General features: G+C 38.3%; 1 protein-coding gene across 1 annotated transcript in view; it reads right to left on the bottom strand.

Annotated features, from left to right (window-relative positions):
• Positions 1 to 20249, bottom strand: part of LOC149228671 (pre-mRNA-splicing factor of RES complex protein) — a 213712-nt gene that overhangs the window by 60610 nt on the left and 132853 nt on the right. The gene's annotated exons all lie outside the window — the stretch shown is intronic.

A 20249-nucleotide genomic window follows, 5' to 3' on the forward strand; every position in this document is an offset into this window, starting at 1 on the left:
TAAAGAAGAAAACATGGCTTGGTTTTTGGCCATGTGACAAGAGGCTCCAGAATCAATGAGCCACTCATGAGAATGAGAAGAAGAAGAAGATACATTTAATGCATAACCAGACTGAGATGATTGACGATGACATGCAGAAAGTGCCGTTCCGGAAGTTGAAGTTGAAGTAGGCTCCAGATGGATGTTATGTTTCTTCATTGCGGCTTCCAAGGCTTCCATCTTCTTAAAGCATTTAGATTCTAAGTGGCCATCTCGATTACAAAAGTTACAATGTCTATCAGTCTTCTTCCATTTGTTTTTATTGGGCTTATCATTTTGCTGAAATGATCTTTCATTTTGAGGCTGAGATGGTTTAGGACCATTCTTTTGAGGATATGACTTCTTAGGATTCTTTGAATTTGGGTGCTGCTGGGCGGCTAACGCTTTTGTGGAAGAGTTTCCAAGATTAAGAAGACCAAGGTGTAAGAGTTTTTCTTGTTCTCTTATTAAGGAATCACAAAAGGAGTCAAAGGAAGGGGCCTTGTATTCTTGTCCTTGACAAATGAAAGCTTCTCTTGTAGAATGGAAAGTGGAAACAAATACAGAGTAGGCTGGTCCTAACTTAGTAAGGATGGAATAAATAAGGTTACCATCATCTTTCTTAACTTTAACACCTTCCAAGAGATATCTAAGGGTCTTGAATTTTGACAAGAAATCTTCAATGCAAGAAAAATTATTAGGATCCAAAGTAAGCAGCTCATTTTCAAGTTGATGGAATCTAATTTCATTTTTAATCCCAAAAACTTTAGCAAGTTTTTCTAATGCTTCATGAGGAGTCTCAAGTCCTGCAATGTGGAATCTAAGATCAAGAGAAATAGACATCCCTATCAAACCACGTGCTTGATCTTGTCTATTTTCCCATTTTGCCGCCTTGTCTTCATCTTTAGGTTTCTTCTCTTGGTTTGTGGCTATTCTGAAGAGACCTTTACTTCTAAGTAAATCTTCCATGTATTCTACCCATTGGAAGTAGTTAGTGCTGTCAAGAATGACTTGGCATGGACTTTCCATTTTTTTAAAAAAACTGAAGCTGAAGATGCTGAAAGTAAGTGTACCAACGGATAGATCTCGAAAAAATAGGCGGTTTTAAAAAAAAACGGCTCTGAAAAAGGCTTCCGGATGAAGAAGTTATGGCTTTTTTGAAAAAAACTTGTTGACGTTGCCGGCAAAGTGCGCGAATGTGCGGGAATGAAAAAATCCGCCCCCACAAAATGGAGACTTGAACCCAAGACCTCTACTCTCTAAAAATAGCTTTGAACCAATTGATCTATACAAAAAATTTGAGAGAGAGAGAGAGAGAGAGAGAGGGGGGGGGCGGGCCTCGATTTGCGTGCTTGCCTTGAGAAAGCTCTTTTTCCCTACAAAACACAAAACACAAAACCCAACACGAATATGCAAAGAAAAACGAACCTTGCGGCTCGAAGTTAGCTTTAGCCAAAAAACTAGAAATTTTAAAAAAAATCTCAAGGTTAGCTTTAGCCGAAAAACTAAATATTTTTCTCAATGTTTCTGATTTTCCGAGATCACACTAAGGTGCAGGGAAAAGAGCATACGCATGAGAAAAATCCTTCCTTTCTGTTTCTGATTTGCCCAGATCGCACAGAGTCGCAGGGCAAAGAGCATACGCAGAAATGAAAGGTATAGATCCGGTTAAAAAAAAGGCTAAATAAACTGAGACCGAAATAAGCAGAGAGAAATTAACAGTAAACTGCAAAAAAAAACACTGTATACCTCCCGATCTAAAAAATGACGCAGCTAGGGCTACCGGAAACCTTTTCGCATGAAACAAAAGGGGTTCCTCACTGGAACAGATGCTCCGAACGCAACAGAGCAGTCCTCTCGGCCCGAAAGCAGTCAGAAACAACAGATCTAGGAAACGACAGCCGCATGCAGTTCTACCGGCTTCAGATTTGGATCACCAACGGACGCGGCCCTCAAATAGCTCTGATACCATGTAGGAATTTACAGGGTAAGTTCCACAGAAAGAATACCAAAAGGACACCGCTCACAACCAGATCTCAAATCAATACACCAGTATTTTTGACGTGGTTAAAACCCTCAGAGTGCAAGGAGGGAAACAGTCCACGGCCTGTCCCAACGTGGGTACTACAAGCAATTTATTAATCAAAGAATGAAAATTTACATAAGCTTCTCTCATGCACGGATTACCCGAACAATGACCCTCCATGCGCTTTAAATAGAACTCATGGACCAATCGGGTGTCAAGCCACGGATCAAGTGTCGGTAATACCGAGGTGAGAGTGAACCGTCGGATCACTACATATCGTGACCGTCGGATTGTAAGTTACAAAATGTACAACGGTAAAGAAACACACTTTACCTAACTCTAACCTAACTCTATGCTAGACCAAGTTGGACTTAACTATATCCTATGTGTCGGAATATCCTAACATATGGGATCCTAACCCCTAGAGGTATACATTGGCACATGTAGGGTGTGCATAGAGGTCCATGGGCCTCCACAGCAACAAACAGCACTCCACGGATCTTCATGGATGATCACAAATTACTAGTGATCCACTTTTGGGATGATGATGATATGCTTGCAGCATTATGCCCAATAGGCCACTACAAGAGCTCCGCACTCTTGGCAAGTGTCCCAGGACTTGTACGATGTCATGGCAACATTCATTCCACCACTTGGACCCTTCCAAAGGTTCTCCGACTCATATGGAGACCCATGGGGTCGTTTGTGTGCCCTCATACCCAATGGGAGCACCACAGGTCTACTACTTGGAGAACAAGGGGCCATACCCTTTTCCATCATATTCCAAGGAATTTATTCCTCAATATGCCACTTCAGGATATTATTGAGCCTTTAGAGGTCCCTATGACATGCACATGTTATCATTTGGCCCCTTGTGAGACTTATTTTTACACTTATGAGCTAATTTGGTGGGTTTGTCACCAATAAGGGTTTTATTGGTTAATGTAGACCCATAGGCTAAATCGAACTCCTTAGGAGGCTATATATTGATGTTAGATACACTCATTTGTATCATCACTTGACTTGGGATCTCTCTAATCATAGAGAATTTTCACAATTTTCTTTGGTGGATATTTTTGGAGATGGATGAATTTTGATGTATGGATTTGGGTTATTTCTCTTGTCTTGGAGCTTTATTGAGCAAACGAAATGATGGTTGGATATACTCTATAATGTTGTAAGTAGATTTTGATGCTATTATTCTTGTTGCTGCATACTGTTAAAAGTAGGGCTAGTTATTTGCATTATCGAAATGTGGAATTGAGCATGTTTTAGCTAATTTAATATATGGGTCAATGTTATATGAATGAAATGTCCTAGAGATTTATTTATCTCGACAAGCTTGCATCATTTGCTTTAAAGTATAAATGCTTGAAGGTCACTTTTCCTTTCTCTCTCAACATTGGACAAAGTTGACTTCTTAGGCCTCCTTGATCAAGAAACCAAGTTCTTACTCATCATTATCCTTGACTCCATATCCCCAAGTGAACTAGGCACTGATCCATCAAAAAGGGTGATCATTTCAACCCTCTTTTAACCATTTTCCCCTTTTTCCCCAAGTCTAGCCCCATTAGGTCACCTAGGGCATCAATTTCCCGAGAATTAACCCAAGGAAAAAATTTGATCTCCTATAGGCTACTGCACTATTGGGTCCCCTCCCTCTCCTCCAAATTTCAGGCAATTCTAACGATGGAATCTCTAGGAATCTCAAGCCCGAGATTTAGGATCGAATTGTGCCTAGGCATCCATAAGGCTAGACCTCAATAGGATCAATTCAACCTTTTGAAGAAAGTATTCTTTTTTGGTCCTTTCCGCTCACCTTGGCCAGGATAGGAACATCAATGGTTGCTAGTTGCTACATTCCATCCCCGAAACTGGGCTAGGTCCACTTGGCCCCGTGTGGTCCCACTTCTCAATAAAGACTATTTTTCAAGGACCATTTGGGAATCCAAGTTTCCCAAGAATTATGGGGATTGATAACCTTGTTCATAAGCCTATCCTTTCTCTTTCAACCCTCCAATCCTCACCCTTTATCCCTGGAGGACCAAGTCCCTTGCTTAAAGAGCAAGCAAGCTCCATCTTTCACTCCATCCTTGCGAATAGATTTTCAGGGTCACTTCTCACCTATCCATTGACATATACTTTACAAGTGAATCCCTACACTACCAGCACTCCTCCCATCGATGAAAGTTCGTAAAGAGCGGGTAGACTTAGTTGTGGCGACAGAGGGCTAAGCCTCCACAATTTCTTTTAACCTAGCAGTTGCCCTCTTAGGAACCCCTTAGATCCCCTGCTAGTTTGAGTGGTAACAAGCCACATCTCCTGTTCCTTCAATTGCTTCGTCCCACTGTTGTTGTTGTTGCCATTGATGGTGCTCTTCACAAGTCTTGCCTCATCTCCTCATGCTGCAGATCAGCCCACATTCGATCCCACTTTGGTAACTAGTCTCTGGCCAGAATACTCTAAACAACGACCTGCCCGTCTTCGAAAATGTTGTTTAGAGATAACCGCGCCAATTTTGTAGGTCGGGGCATTGACACTACTGCAGATAGCAGGTCTCAGACATCCTGAATCCTAGTAAGGAAGGGGTCTATGCACTCCCCTTTCTGCATCCTTGTATATCTCAGCTTCTCCTCAAGATACATCTTCCACTACTCAGAAGATCCCTGGTATAGCATAGCGAGAACTTCCCACATTTGCTTGGCAGTATCTTTGCCAGCTATGTGAGACACCACGTGATCTCGAACCCCATCGAGAATCAGCCTCTTTGCTTTTGCCATCTCCTTCTTGTAGGCCTTCCGCTGATCTACATCCATGGGTACAGCTACCGCGTTATCGTTGTAGGCTTAGAGATCGTATTCATCTAGAAGACAGGAAATTCTTACCTTTTAGATCACGTAGTTGGAGGCTCCATCCAACCGATCCTGATCTCTCAGCCCTGCTAATGCCATCTCTGCAAGAAGTCGAACTCTTCCTCTTCTCCTCTACGCAGCTACTGACTGGCTCTACACACTCACTGTTGGAGAGGGCAAATCTGCTCACAACTACTGCTGCTCTGCAGTGAAAAATCGAACTTCTGCACTAGAAGTTCCCTGAGGAAAGAATTCCCTTTGTGTGTGCTCTTCCTTCCTCCTGACGCTATTATGCACCAGCAAACTGCTGCAAAACAACTGCGTCCCAGTTGAAGATCTGCTCTGCAGAGAAAATATTGCTTCTCCCTCTGCCTCAGGTAATCTTTGATCTAGAAAATTTATTCTCTGTCGACTCTCTCAAAGAAATAAGTTTTTTCTCGAAAATTGACCCTCTTGGCTAAAGGGACTGCGCAGCCCTTGGGGTTTCGACCAGTTGCTTACACAGTGCTTCGAAGCTCCTTCTTCCAACCTGCAACTGACCTCTCTGGCTTCAATCTGTGCTCTGATTCCATTTGAAATTCAGCTAACCTCGAATCGTATTGCAACAACTGATGTTATTTCTTCTATTTTTTAATTTAATTAAACAAAATATTTGTTGTGTTATGGCAAATATCGAAACAAATACACTGGAACCTTCACAAAATAAATACTGCAGAAGAAATAAAATGTTGGTAGAATAGATGCACACACACACAAATACACAGTGATTTTTGCAATGAGTCCCTAGAAAAACAACTCAGGAAAACTGGGGCAGCAGTTGAGAGTTTTAATATTATTTAGTAGTAAATCTATTAAAATTGGCAACTAGGGCCAAACTCCATGTGGGTCATCTTATTTATGACAGCTGATATTTTTCTTGGATTCCTCTCTTCGAGAGGTGTAGGATTGATCTAAATATCATCTGATTTTGACATGTATTTATGGAGATATGAATTTATTTGTGTTATTAACAATTTGTCAAGGTCGGCCAGCAACCAAATTACCCCAACTTATCCTCAGGGTTGCATTATAAATAGGAGAGGTCTTCAAGCCATTTGACACACTCATCTCTCTTTTTCTCTCCTCTCCACTTGTTTGGGTTATCCTCTCTCAAGGAGGCTGTAGTGGAAAGGGTCTTCTAAGAGAGTCGTAGACGCAGTCAACTAAAGAGCCCTAGTCGTAGTCTTATGAGGAGATCTTTTCGCAAGTAAGAGGAGACCTATATGCAGCTCAAAGAAACCTCTATACATTGTCAAGAGGAAGTCATATTCGCAGCTCAAGGAGGAAGCCTAGCCGTTGTCCAAAGAGGGAGATCTAACCACAGTGAAGGAGGCCTATACACTGCTGAAGGAGAAGCCCTCATATGTAGTCATAAGTGCCCTAGCCGCAGGTCAAGAAGGGACCTTAATCCGTTGTCAAAAGAGACCCTCAAACGCAGCTAAAGGAGACCTTGATCCGTTGTCTTGAGAGGCTCCTATCCGCAGCCTCAAGAGCCCTAATCCACTGACTAGAGGAGTCACCTAATACGTTGTCAATAAAGATATCTAGCCACAGAGAAAGGAGGTATCTAGCTGCAGTTTGATGTGAGATCTATCAGTTGTCTAAGGGAGCTTCAATACACTGCAAAGGAAGCCCTAAAAAGCCCTAGCCGCAGCATAAAGGAGCCATATATCAGCGTGCAGCGTGAAGGAATCCCTGTGACAGCGTGTTAATTATTGTTGTTCTAAAGCATGGTTTAGGTACGTTTGGCAGCCGCTGTCACAAGGTTAGTAATCGCTGAAGACATAGGGCAACGCTGCTATTTAGGAACTTGTTTGGGCCTATTGAAGGAGACCATAGCTATAGCTAGCTGCAAGCCATAGCAAGCAACTAAGGTTGTTCCAAGGCAGCCTTGAGGTGCCACTACTTGTTGGAGGCAATGTGGATAAAGAGGAGACTCTCCTTGGTGAACCACAGCCCTAAAAGGGTTGAGTTGGCTAATAGCGTGAAAGGTTAAGGGCTGCATTTTGTGCCCTAACCAGAATCGCAGGTGCAGCAAGCTATCAGTGGAATGTTGCAGCCGTATGGAGGGCTTCTAGATTGATGATCTACTACATCACTCTTATTGGTTGAAGACTATCATGAGAATTCTGGACTGCATCTCTGAACTGTCATCATTAGTAGAATGATGGTCTTTCTACTGTTGTAATAAATATCAGTTTTGTATATTTGTACTATCTCTCTCTCTCTTGAACTATTGAAGAATATAAGAAGAATTGATCAAGGGTTTCCCCACATTGGGGTTTGTCCCTGGTTGGTGCCACATCCTATGTCCTCTTGTCTTGGCTTGTCTTCTATTGTTCATGTTTATGTTCTATCTGCACTTTACTATCATGCTGATATGATTGCTAATCTGAGTATTAACATTGGGCTAATATGAAAAATTGAAGTAAATTGCTCTAAGCATACAACATACCTAAATTTAACAAAATCTTAGTACAAGACTATGGATGCTCAAATCTAGCAATCCATATAGATAAAATCATAAATGACTAACAATAAACCTAATCAGAAAATCTCACTCCCATAGGCGATCTGACACTGACCTTGGTTCAAGTTGAGCTGCTCTTTGTTTCCTCTGCGTAGTCACTGCATCAACCTATGTAGTATTGTGTCCTCACAACTCGGAACTCCTTTCCCTCTTGCTATTTAATCAGTCGTTGTCTGGAGATGGATCTTCCTGGCCTCTGGACTCTCTTTTCAGCGTTTGGCACTGAATCACTGCTTTTCCCCAACAAAATACGGAATCCCCTCTGAAGCATTGTGTCGCCTCTATGTGGCTCTATGCTGCTTCTCTGTGGCACTTACTGCCTCTCTACAGTGCACTCATTGGAACTAGAAAAACTTCCTCCGGCCTTACTATCCCTGCCCCTCTCTCACTGCTTCGAGCTCACTAGCTCCCTCTTCGACAACTCAACTTTGCTACTCTGGAAATCGATCTGCTAGTGAAATTAAACTGCTGGTGTGTGTTCTCCAAGCCCCTTCTTCTTATAATCTCTCACTGAAACATCAACAACCACAATTAAAACTTAATCGATGGTTAAGATTAACTAAAACTCGATCCAAGTCCTTTTCTAGAAGATTCTTACCATGACTTAATTAATACCCTTTATTTAATCATATTTTCTAAGTTTAGACTTAGGAAATATTAAAAACTGATTAATTATTTTAATTAAGTCGTCTCCAGGTGGAATTTCCATAAACAATTTCTGGGTTTTGGAGAATACATGTATTCTAGCCTCTCCACCAAATTTCGTGGCTAGAACACATCCCGATGCTACAAAAACTAACAAGAAGTACTTCAGCACAGGGCTAAGTGTCTAGATATGTCTAAGTCGTCGAAAGGACCTTTAACCTTAGCAAATTACTTTAACGAAAGGAAATATTAAAATAATTTCCTTTTATAAGAAAAATTGAATTAATCTAATGAAATGCAAAAGTGATTTGCATTTGTGAATTAGATGAATCTCAACCATTGATATCAAGTGAATTTGAGATCTAATCTCAAGTGTCCATCACTTTGGAGATTAGGGTTGTGGATTCGGTCAATAACTCAAACTTACAAAAGAAAGGCTAGGCTAATGGAAAGGACATATCAATTGAACACAAGACAGTGAGATAGGCAGGATCTCAGTGACTGGATGGAGAAGGACATTTATCCAAGTGTGCAGATCCAGAGGAAGAGAACAAGGGGCAGTTAGGGAAAAGGATCCAGCAGTCAGCAAGATCGAAGGACAAATTTTGAGGGTTTTATTAGCTGAAAAAAATCCAGGCTTGTTGTTTGTAATTTTCCGCAATGCACATTTATTTCCCAAGAAGGGAAGCCCTTGTGTACTCTTAAACTAATGTTAATGGACAAGAGACTTTTGAAGGGCATAATTTGTTGTGTGCATGCATATGAAATTGGTGTCAATTTTACTTCTACTGCTTAATATTTTATTTACCTGTTAAAAATTTCAGCAGCACTTTTATTTAGTAATCTGCAATTAATTGAATTAACAGCACGTGATTTACTAGGTGATAAATTTTTAGTAGCTAGAGTTGGTAAAATTAACAAAAAATAAGATGAAATGTATCATTGGTAGGCACTTCAAAAACTTTTTCTCTTAAGCTATGGTATTGGTACAATTACTTGTAACACATGTTGTGGCAATCTAATCAAGAAAAAGATGGACAATCTTGCATGCTACAAATGCACACAAACAAGTTATTAATTTCTGAAGGGCTCTGAATTTCTGAAATCTCAATCATTCTTTCATCATTGCATGCTCTTTATTTCTCAGCCAAATATGAAAGGGCTTGCCCGTTGGATCTATAGTCTTCTTAATATCTTAATTAGTGGGCACTAGACAGGAAATTAACTTTCCATTTCCATAGGTAATGATATTGCCTCATCAAACGAATCTAGCTTGGGTGGCTAGGGAGGAGAGATGTTATCACCCCACTCAGTTTCAAATCTTACTTGTGACATGTTTTGCTCTTCATCAGCCAACTGTTGTTGAGATGGTTAGCCATGAGGAATACCTTTCCTTTTCTTACAGGTTGTAGGGTGAGGTGTCTGGTTACATAAAAAAGTAGGTAATATCCTTCAACCCCAAATGGTAGGTACTTAGAACCTTGAAGCTCCTTGCCTTGTACTCTATTCTAGAGCAATCCATTTCTTTTTGGCCTTGAAATAATTGAGCCTACAATTATAGATCAGATTTGCTGTTTTCTTATACAAGGAATGGCCTTCACATTCCCACCATGTATCACCACTAATGTTCATGTTTGTAGCTCGGGCAGTATTTCTGACCAGGTCAAAGTGTCTAGGCGTGTAGAAGTCACCCAAAGCCTTCTTAGGACACTTGCTTGTTGAGAAAAAGGGTCCAAGGAGGAGTTTCCTAAAGCCTTTTGCCTTTGGCCTCGGAAAACACATGAGACACCTTTTTTAGTGTGTGACTTTATGACTTGTTAAATTCATGTGACTTTTAGTCACTTTATGAGGTTCATAAAGTACATAGTACTTTATAATACTAAAGTTTATGTTTTTAAAGTGACTTTATGAGAAAAAAGTACAAGATACACAAACAAAATTAAAGTGACTAGGGAAGTCATTAATGAAGAGGGGACAAGAAAAAGGAGGTCAATGGGAGATTAGATCTCCACCCTTGATCAAGGAGAGCTGAGATCTAATCTCAGCTATTGATCATAGGATTAGGGCTTCACTTCATTATAAAGATGGAGAAAAGGCAAAGGGAGCACATTCATTCTTCAAGTGTAGAGTCAGAGAAAAGGAGAGGAGAAGAGGAGGCTGAGATAGCTTCTGTTGGGGAGAAGAAGAGGAGATTTTGCTGAAGGAGGAAGGGGTTGAGATAGCCATTTGCAAGAAAGAACTAAAACAGCTTGGAGAGATTCCACATCACACAAATTGAGGAAGTTTAGACCATCAGCAGGCTGAGTTACAAGCTGGAAGAGGCACGAAGTCTGAGAAAGAATAGGAAGAGGTTTCCAGCGTAGTTTTCAGGCTTTGAGAGAAGCAGGCAACCCAAGATAGAGGCTAAGTTCAAGCACAGTTTTCCAAGAAGAAAATTTGGGTCTGCAAGCACAAATTTCAAGGCACAAATTCTGAGAAAGTGGCCCGAATTTCTAGAAGGAAAATTCTGTGAGTGGCTCAAATTTTCAGGTCTGAATGGCTGGAGAGTGGCTTGAATTTCCAGGCAGTGATTGCTGGAACAGTGGTTCAATTTTATGGGTAGAGAAAGTCTGACTGTGGCACACATTCCTAGAGCAGTGGTTGTTGGACTGTGCACAAACTTCAAGGACAGTGGCACAATATTCAAGGGAGAGATAAGTACCCTTGATGACTCATGAGTTTTTATTTTTTAATGTTGTAATTAATTCTCTTAAAAAAACAATAAGAATCCTCTTCTAGACTGGTTTTTCCCTTGTGGGTTTTTCCAGGGTCAAAGATTAACCAAAAACAAGAGTTCATCTGTGTGTGTGTTTATCTGTAATTTATTTTATCAGCTGAAAGTAAAAATGAAAGTGAAGTAGTGGTAGCCTCGCAGTGTTTTATGTCAATGCATATCTATGTTTATACATATCAGCTACACTGAAATGGGTTGTGGGCATTAAAAAATGATATTCAAAGCAAACTAAAATTGGAGGGGCTACAAGGACCTTAAATTTTCTACATTTGCTCAAGTACGAGTAAGTTGCTTTTGTAGCTTAGCCTAAGTCTAACTTGGGAAAAGCACATAATTACTTATGTTGGCTATTGTGTAATATTCCAAATTGAAATTTACAGCTAATAATAGACACATGAACTAGGCTATAGCAAATAAAATCACAAATATGCATGCACCATCAAAAGACCAAAAAACTGGGCAAATAAGTTAAGCCATTTTATTAAAGTATGAACTACGAGGAGGACATATAGCAAGGAACAAGTGCACCTGGGCTTGCATAAGCAAGCTGGAGCAAACCTAGGTGGAAGAGATGATCCCAAAAGCTAGGAAACTTCGGCACAATATCTATCTGCGCAGACCGAGAAATTGGCAGTTCTTGTTGCACTAGAAATGTTGAGAAAGGCCCCCTGTGGTTCCCAGGATCGTCTGAAAATGAAGTTGTAGTTTCTCCCAAAAATACTCAACCAAACCCAGAAAGGAATCTGTCCCAAAGCAACCACCAGGAAAACCCACAAAACGTTGTCAATTACCAACAATTGTTGGCTGGAAAGAGACCCCAATTTGAGCCTCCAAAATTGCTCAGAAAATTCCACCAAATTAATCCTGAACTCCTCACCATAAACCCAGAAAAAACCCAGAAAGGGTTTGCTCTAGTTTAGACACCCCAAAATTGACCCCCAAATACTTGGCCCTCCTCCACTGCCAAAAATATAACATGTAAGGAATATTGTGTTTACTGCCCATCCAAGGGCTGGAAACTCTCCTCAAATTCCCTCCAATCAGACTCCAATCAACCTCAGCTCCTCGATCTTCTCTCAAGCCTCCCTGTTGAGAAATCTAGGACATTAATGATTAGGAGAATTCTCTTCTTGATAATTGCTTGTGATATGCTTTTACTTCGTTAAATTATCAATGTGTTTTGTTGACCACTCCGCGTCGACTACCTTATAGCAGTGTACATTTTGGCAAGAAGATTCCATCATGATTGAGCAATGAGATCATCCAGATTTCATCATTATCATTAGTCATCATTTTGCAGAAGATGTAACCCCATTCTACATGTTTATAATTTAAATGATCATAGTAAGACCGTCTGTGTATGTATCTAGTGTTTACAGAAATCATTCGTACTTAAAATTTGGGCGTTTGGGGAAGTCCTCCGTTGCACCAGCCAACTCTTAAAACATAAGATCTGAAAAGCCCCCTTGATTTAAACCCCCATATTTATCTAACGAAACTTCTCTTGCAAGGTTTTCTAGGGTAGTACCTCATTTAAAAATTTATTTATCTCCCAAAAATTGTGTTAAATAGCTACATTTGACTAGGAAGAGCCTTCGATCTACAGATCTGCGAGCGGAGTTGAACACATGCTCCTCAGATCTGATAGATCTGTAAATTATTTGTATAGATCTGTGATTTACTTCTGTAGATCTGAAGTTTTGTAACACATTTTTAAATTTTAACACCTGAGTTTTTGGAATTTTCTCTATTTTTGTACATATTGGGTATTGGGTTTTTCTCTTTTCACTTGTGCGGGAATAGATCTGAGAAATCAGCCAAGGAGATCTTCAAATATGAGCTAGATCTAGACCCTGGAGAGCAAGATCTAGCATCGAACTTTTGTTTGCAAGGAAGAAACAATAAGATCTTTCATTAAAGGCTTCATATCTGAGATTATTTGAGGAAAGTTTTGGCTTTTAAGATAAATCTAGGCCCTGAAGGGCAAGACCTATTCTCATTTTTGTTTGTGGGGACAAATAATTCAAGGATCATTAGTGAAGTTTCAGATCTGGGGTTTCATGAATTTCTGAGATACAAAATTGCAACAACAAAAAAATGAGTTTGGATGAGGGTTTTGCCATTCAAATCTGAATTGAAGTTGAAGAGAACCATGGGTAGAAATTGGTGATTTTCATATTTTCTCATTGTTGGAAGATTTTGGATAAAAAGCTTCAAGGCCTAGGGCCTCAGGTTTCGTTTTCTAACCTCTATTTCTTTCGTTGTCCAATACATTAAGCTAATTAATTTAAGTAGTGACATTAAGCACATTGACAAAGATAATCACTGAGTAAAAAACTACAATTTGAATGATTGTCTCCTTGCTTTCTGAAGTTTAATCATAACAGAAATTTGCATCTAAATTCAATATTTTCTAAGAAACAATTGATTGGGAATTGTTTGACATATTTTTCATTAGTTTGGCATCTAAGGCTTACTGTTGTCCCAAAATAATAAGTTGTTGTCATAAACATTATTTCTGAAAAGTAGTAGTACTGTTACTTCATTTTGAAAGTGAATATTTTTTGCAGCAAGGTTTGGCATGGTTAGTAGCGTCAAGTTTAAACACTTATTTTCTAAATTCTGAATTTGGATTGCACATATCAAATTGAATATTTTGGGACTGTTTTACATACTTGCACTAATTTGGTTCATTGTTGTCCCTAAAGAACTCACTGTTGTTTTAAATGCAAATCTCTGAAAATTAAGTGTTTTTGGGTGATTTTTTGCATTCTTACTTTAGCAAGTTTTAGTGGTTATTGACATTGGGTTTTAAGTTTAAATGCTTGATATTTTCTGAGTTCTGAATTAAGACTACACACATATAGGCTTGTTGTCCTGAATGCATTTCTAAAGTTTAAAGCGCTGAAAATAAATTTGATCTACTGTTGTCCTGAATATTAAATTTCTGAAATTTAGGTGTTGAAACATAATTTTGAAGGTGACTGTCATACGGTTTAAAGCGTTAATCTATCTATTGTCATAAATCTTTCTTTTGTTGTCTTTATTATCTCTGAAAGCTTAAACTGATATCGCTGAAAAATAAGCGTCTTTAATTCATGTGGAAAGTGAATGTTTAGTAATTTTTATTCAACAAAACTTTTGAATAAGAACGTTTATTATTGTCTGAGTTAAGGCATCCTAATTGTCTAAAAAGGAACATTGATGATCTTATTGTCATTGATAATAGATTTGAATAACACCGTGGGTAAATGCTCTAGTTCTTTCTCTTGCCACTAATATCATTATTAGTTTATGGTTATTGTGGGTTTTTAGCATATCAGTGATCTTTCTTTAAGAGATACATTTTGTGATTATTTACTTGAGCAATTGTTTCTTTGGCATCTTTTGTGTAATGTCCCTGTCGACCACTACGTGTCAACTTCCCAGCAGTACACCCCCTTTTCTTCGCAAAAAGGGATAGCGCTTGATCGACATGTCTGTGCCATTCGACAGTCATCGACAGCTTGATCATATTATGTTGTAAACCCAGTCTGCATGTGTAAATTGTAAATAATCTTAGCAGATATGAGTCATGTATGTAAATTGCCTAGGTGGACCTAACATTCTAGTGATAATCTACGTTCCGGAAGGTTTTTTGTCTCACCGATCCATGATCGGCAGAGTTTTCCTTTAGCCTAACCCCAAAGCCGGAATGAATTTTGTCATTAGAATCTTAGGAGAATCCTAGTGTGTTGATCTGCTAGATTATAGATGTGTCGCAGCACTGGGTGGTTTATGAGGGTCTATGTCAAATGGGTTCTCCCCCTTGAGATTTAAAGTTGTAAAAGTCATGATGTAAAGTGTCATGAGGGTTAGAAAATGTTTTAATCCCCTCATAAGTCCTAAGTCCTAGGTCCTAGGTGATTTTTCCAAAGGCTAAGTTCGAGGATCCATTTAAAAAAAAAAAATTAAAAAACAATAATAAAAATATAAAAAAAAATATATAAAAATAATAAATAAAATAAAAATAATAAAATAAAGTAAAAACTTAAAAAATAATAAAATAATAATATTTTGAGTAAATAAATGTAGAATTTCAATTTTTTAATGCATTAAAAATTCGACGGATGAGATTAAGAGATATCTTGATCCTCATCGACGGTCGAGATCATTTTGACATGGATCACTCGAACTAGCTGTTGGGAATTTTTCCTTTAAATAGGGTGCTAGGGGTCATTTGAGATCAGATTGGATCTGAGAGTCTGGTGCTAAAGAAAGCTCTCTTGTAGTCAATTTTGTGCAATAAAGAAGACTTTGGGGTTAAAAATCTTCCTGGTGTTACTCTTCTGAAAATGTTGTAAGATTGTTCTATTTTTTCTGCATAATTTTTATTTTCAGCCATTAATGATAGCTTAATGAAGATTGATCTAGGCACAGGTATCTTGTCTGATCTTTGGGGTTTGAATGATAGTTTAGATTATGAAATATAGTGGCAGGTATCTCCATTTGATCGGGGTTTCACTATTGTTTTCTTCTTCTATGTTGATGGTTGATTTTAAGTTGTGCAGGAAATCCTTTTTTTCATATTACCGAGCGTTAGGGGAAGTTCTCAGCTGAACCAGCCAACTCCCGGGTTGTGTTTTCTGAAAGAGCCCAGCCAGTTCTTGATCCCGGGCTTATCATTCGAAATATTTTTTTTATGAATGCATGCAGGGTTTTCTGAAGCGTTTTACATTAAAATAAAATTCTGATAATATTTCTGTGATTATTGATAAATCTGGCTGCTTAAGAGCTTTCAGTTTGTAAATACTGTAAATTTTTTTGCTGGGTTTAGGGTTTTCAATTTTGTTTTATGCACATATTATTTTTGGGTAATTTTTCATTTCAGGTTGCAGGGTTTCTGAAGCATCCGAGGGTTTATCAGTGTTGTTTGTTGTTCATGGTTTTCAAATTTTATCTGAAAAGGAATCTGCAGCGATTTCATCTCCAGCCATCAATCCATTTCCACGTTGCTGCCCACTCAGCAATCTGTCCACTTTGCATTATATCTCACGCAGCCATATCCATCATAGCTTCTCCGTCGTGCAGGTTTTCGTTTCCTTCTCCACGCCAAACAGCAATCACCTCCACGCTGAAAATCACTCACGCTACCTGTCTGCGTGTTTCCTACCTCCACTCCTGCCCCACTTCTTTCGAAATCACTTCCCCCGCGTCCAATCTGCAGCATATTCAGCTGTTGTTTCGACCTCCCATCGATCAGCTCCTTTGAGCTTTGCTGCCATTGCCAAGCACCTCTATCTGCAAAACACATCTTTCCCTGCCATCCTCCATCCCTCACACAATCACCTGTGTGTTTGATTCATCACGCTGCCGTCGAAACTCGTCCAGGCCTGCAGGTTTGAAAATCAGCGTAGCAATTTTTTTTTGGGAAAGATCTTTCAGGTTCTGCGCAGTTTATTTCTCTGCGTCTCTTTTCTTCCTGCGTGGTAAAATCCTTTGCAGCCGCCGCCCTGCAAGACACTCGTAAACGTAGGCAGAAAATTCGATTTTTTGTTTTTTTTGGCATGAACATTAACGTGGGCAGCATTTCAAGTTTTCTTCTGGGCGTTGGTAAAATTATTCATTGCCTGCGTGCTTCCAACAACATCGTCCCTTATCCACGCGTTGCTCCAGTTGCTGAAGAGCTCCACGCACCTGCAAACGCACAAAGTGATCAAACAATACGGGCCAGGTAAATTTCTGGTGAGTTATGATACGTGAGTCTTCCGCTGTCTGGTTTCTCACTCACCTTATGCCGTCCGACCTGCACAAATAATAAAAGCACTCGAAAATTCTCTGCGGCTAGGGTTTTAGACATTTCGATTTTGATCTGGTTTATTTTGTTTAGAGCTAGGATAATTTTCGATTTCTTTGGCTGAGCGTTCCTTTTGTTATGAACTATGTTTTTGACATAAAAAAATCAAAAAATCGATTTTTTACTGTGTTGCACGGGTACCCGCACCCGGGGGTGGGGTTCTCGAACACGTCCCGGGTTCTCGCATCCAAGTACCGGATTCGGGTACGGGTTCTTCCCAGACGAATCCAAAAGAACCGGGTTCTTCAAAAAAAAAATTGGGTTATTTTACTTTAACGGGTTCTTGGGTTCTTCGGGTGCTTGGGTTCTTCGGGTTCTTCGGGTTGGGTTCTTTGGGTTCTTCGGGTTCTTCATAAAAAAAACTATAATTAAAATTTAATTTTCAAATAATTTTTTTATTATTGAAATTTAAAAAATAACTTATAACAAAGGTAAAACTTATAACAAAACCTAAAAAACCCTAAATCAATTCTTGTAAATCAATTTGGAATGAAACATTCTTCCACGGTCCTTACCATAAAAACCTGTGTTGCACGGGTACCCGCACCCGGTTTTTAAAGTTTTTTACAAGTCTTGTTTTTTAAGAATTCTTGTAAATCAATTTGGAATGAAACATTCATTCCCGAGCCAAATCACCATCAAATTATAAACTGTAAATGCACACATACAGGTTCAGACATTTTCAGTCAAATAGAAAGTAGGATTGAGACCAGCCATAAGCTGTAATCAGCTGATGCTGTTAAATGGCAAAGGGCTATTTTGGACAATGGCTAAATTAAGTATCAAAATCTGCAAATTTCTCACAGCATTCTGATAACATCATGTTAAGATTAAAACTAGGAAAATATGCCTAAATCATATATGGTCTCTACAGACTTGTACACCAAGTAATCTCTAAAAACTGCAAAGATGTTTTATGTTTAGATAATTAATATTCAGGCAGAGCTTTGCACTCAAAGACAAACTATCCCTCAAGCCATCAGATGGTTGCTGTACATTTTATTGGGAAACAAAGACTGATAAGCGTGTTTTGTGGAAGGGTAAGGCTGCCACTGTTTTTGGGATTGCTTTACCACAGAGCACACCATGCATGGGGCAGGTGGATGATTAGACATCAAGAAAATTCTAGACCACTATCAGGTTGAGAAGAATCTCCTATGAAAAAATTGTGTTTTTATATGGGAGAGACTAAACATTCAAAGCATAGTTACAAGCTCAAGCTCCAGCCAGAATGAGCAATTTCAATAAGGAGAGAAGTTGTCTTGAAATTAGAGCAAGAGGCAGAAATGCTAACACTCCTTGGCTGTGTAGGAGGAAGGGTCTGTAGTATGTACGACCACAGCCTGATTCATTGATAGGCATCCTTGCAAATGAACCTAAGCTGCATAGTTATTTTAAGCCTGTGTGTGACAAAATCTATCCCAAGTTTCACCAAAATAGCCGAGTCTAGCATTTATCCTAGTATGTATTTTAAATTTTCAATTTTAGTAGTAGTCTTGAGCTCTCTCACATAGCTGTCACAGTGTCATGGTTACATGGAAAAGATTCAAAAGAACAGTTTTTTGGTGATAAATTTTGAAATTTCAATGTCAATGTTGAATGTTCAATGATGTGAATGTTTAAATGATTATCATTAAAGTTTTCTTGTTTAAAGTTGAAAAAATATACAAATTCAAATTTCATATATATTATTAATTATAAATTTATAATTTATAAAATATAATTATTAAAATTTAATATTATTATATTACCCGACGAACCCACGCAGCCTGTTTCCAAAAAATGTCGTCCCCGTCTCCATCCCCGTCCCCGCACCCACGTTTCCTGGCAACATAGATTTTTTAGTTTTTTATTATAGTTTAGCGTAAGTCTTTTCTTGTTTGGGCTTTATAAAAATTAAAATTCCATTTTCTTTTTTTATTTTAGTTTTAGGCTTTGTTTTCATGCATTAGATTAATTTTTGGTTTAGTTTTAGATTTATTTAAAATTCTTTAGGCTTTAGTTAGCATAGTTAGCTTTATATTTAGAATTGATTTTTTATGATTTTAGTGTTAGCTTAGTTTAACTTTAAACTTATTAAAATTTGGTTTTAGATTACATTTGATTTTACTCTGACTTTTAGTTTCATTTTAGTTTAATCTTTATCTTTCAATTTAGTTAGTTTAAAATTTTTTAAATCATAAAAAAAATAAAAATATAAAATATAAAAATCATAAATGGTGTTACAAAATTTAAAAAAAATAAAAAAGTTTAAGCTTGGATTTTGTTTTATTAATTTAGCCCATAGTTTAGTTTAGGTCTGAGTTTTTAGAATTTAGGTTTAAATTTTCATTTTTGTTATAGTTTAGTTTAGTTTTACTTTACTTTTAGAGAAAAAAATAAAAATAAAATAAAAATATAAAATATAAAATTAAAAAAAAAGGGATTTTGAAATATTTTGCCAGATTCAGTCTCCCCTCAAGGATTTGCCATGTTTGCGAAGTATCTTTTCTGTGGAGGCTGAATTTTTTGATGTGGAATTAATGATTATCATTTTCATGTGGTCAAATATGCTTGAATGATCGTTTAAAGATTAGCTAATGAATATGATCTCTAGTTAACATTCGAAATTACGTGGTTGTTTAAAGCATTTATCTTTCGAAATTGTTGGAATATTGTTATTGAGTTTTTAATCGCTAGATCACTATTAAATCATTGTGCATCTATCGAATATTTTGCATTGCTTGAGCTATCTGATGGTAAACGATTGTTAGTGAGTTCATATCTCTGCAACGTTTGATAAATAATCGTTTAAACATTAACTTCATAAGGCACTGGTCTATTTACTTAACAAAATCATTTTAGTGCGTGTTTCTTGGGGTCTACCCCCCTTAGCCGCGGGAGACAGGCTTAAACGGAGAGATCGGGGATCAGAGTGACAGCCCCTGGTTTGAGCGTTGTCATGACAATCTGTGCGACAACAGTGCCTAAACAGGAATTTAAGTGATAAACCAATTAAACAAACAGTGCAACACTAGAAAATTAAAAACAGTTAGCCAACACCCATGAAACACTGTAATACTGGAACTGTTGAGACATATATTATGAAATATGAGAGCATGAGTACAATATATAAATGGAGTAGTGCACTTGGGCTTGTCTCAAGGACAAACTAGACCAAACCCAGGTGGTAGAATAGCTGGAAAATGGTTGTTCAACTGATGCTCTACTATGCTTTGTGTTGTCTTAGTAAACTACTAATCTGTTGACTTCGGCCTGCTAGAAAGTGCCCAAAAACTGCCCAGAAAATTCTGTCGTTTAAGCCTTAGACTCCTTGGACAAAACCCAAAAAACCCAGAAGGGAATTTCTCTAATTTTGAATTTGAATTTTCGGCCTCTTGGGAGCTGCTCTCTGCTACATCTGCTCACTTTTGGCCTGCTAGAAAGTGCCCAGAAGATTCCTCCATTTTAGCCTTAGACTCCTTGGACAAAACCCAAAAAAAAACTAGAAGGGAATTTCTCTAATTTTGACTTTGGATTTTCGGCCTTTT

Source organism: Pinus tabuliformis, chromosome J (genome assembly GCF_031772625.1).
Source record: "Pinus tabuliformis cultivar Carrire ecotype Pingquan chromosome J, CPIR1, whole genome shotgun sequence".
Classification (NCBI taxonomy): Eukaryota; Viridiplantae; Streptophyta; class Pinopsida; order Pinales; family Pinaceae; genus Pinus; species Pinus tabuliformis.